Source organism: Asparagus officinalis, chromosome 6 (genome assembly GCF_001876935.1).
Source record: "Asparagus officinalis chromosome 6, Aspof.V1, whole genome shotgun sequence".
Lineage (NCBI taxonomy): Eukaryota > Viridiplantae > Streptophyta > Magnoliopsida > Asparagales > Asparagaceae > Asparagus > Asparagus officinalis.
This window is the reverse complement of record NC_033799.1, coordinates 8,294,214-8,295,842: the sequence shown is the minus strand read 5'-3', so window position 1 is coordinate 8,295,842 and position 1,629 is coordinate 8,294,214.

Genomic DNA, 1,629 nt, shown 5'->3' with positions numbered 1-1,629 from the left:
TCGCCACCCAAAAGTGCACGCCTCTCCAGATTTTGCGCACGTCCTTGGTTTTTTCTATTAATAATAATAATAATAGGTGGGATCCTCTGACCTTACCAAGTCCCCCTAGTATCCCAAAAATAATAATAACAATAGGTGGAATAAAAAGGATATTTTGGCTTGTACACTAAAAATGTAACTAAATTCTTGGGATTCTATACCAAAGAACTTCCACAACTAGGTATATGTATCATATTGGTGGTTGTACTTGTATCAAAGTAGGGTATCTAGCTTTGGAAAGTGCAATTAATGGTTGTTCTCTAACAACCACAGGCCCTACTCACACTCACACACACTTTAAAAAGAAAAAAAAAAGTTGAAAATTGGGAATACAACGCAAAGGAAAAGGGGGGACATGCTTAAGGAAGAGGAGAGGAATTTATGTTTTAGACCACTTTGGGATGATGCCAAGGAGGAGTTTAAGAAGGGAGCTAGGGCATCATGGCCTACCAACTTCATTGAGCTTTCCCTTTCTCTTATTTGGATGTGGGGGCTATTATTGCATCCAAGTGTATGTTTAACTAGTTGGACATTCTTGGATGTCTTTTCGATTTGTGAGGTTTGCCAAATGCAACGGGTTAGGGTATCACGCACTTGCATTAAGAAGCTTATGAGGAAGTACCACACTAAGATCGAGAAAAATTCGATGGAGGGTCCTATATAGAAATTATTATATTGGGAAGAAGGGAAACATGACATCTTAGCACAAACCGAGTGTAATGTTCTGATTGTAGATATACAATATTATAATTACATTACATCGATCTCATTGATATTGTATATATGTTGATTGTACTGATTTAGAACGATACATATATAATGTGTACATGCATGTATAGAGGGTCTCCATGCGAGTTTTCACTTTAATGCTCTTCTTCTTCCATAGATGTATTCTCCTCCACCCCCACCCCTCTCCGTGGGGCTAGATTGGTAGATGGGATGACTGTACTATCATGGTGTTACCCATCGTTGTGATGTTTCATGTCAATTTCGCCAAAATAAAGTATCTGGGACCTTTTGTTAGGAATTGGAATTAATGGTTGGAACATTATTCATACGAAACATCACTATTCTTTACCTACCAATCTAGGGTTTGCGGCAGTGGACTTCCCACCTCTTAAGGAAAAATGTCATGATCGACGTGGGAGGATCATGATCCTTTTTATTCCTTCACTTGTGACGTCTTTTTCAGAATGTGGTATATCCTTCTCTTGATGAAGTCTGATCATCATCAATTAGTTAAAAGAAATGTCACTATGACAGATTCATCTAGCCTGCACAATGGAAGACTTAAATGATGCTTGAGAAGAAAAGTGTCATCCATTAACACAAATATCATCCTTTTGCGAGCGTCTTCATGATCAATTTCATTAATTAGCAATCTCTTATGAAAGAAGTTATATCTATATGTATCATGTTTATACGTACACATGCTGTAAATCGTATGATATCTTCATTAAGTATAGGTGCATAGGTATGTTTTATGAGGGTATGAGTACATGATCTATGGATTGATTGATGTATTGATTCCCCTGCCTATTTACTTCTATATGTGGTCGGAACTGATTTGTTTGATTGTTATATAAAATT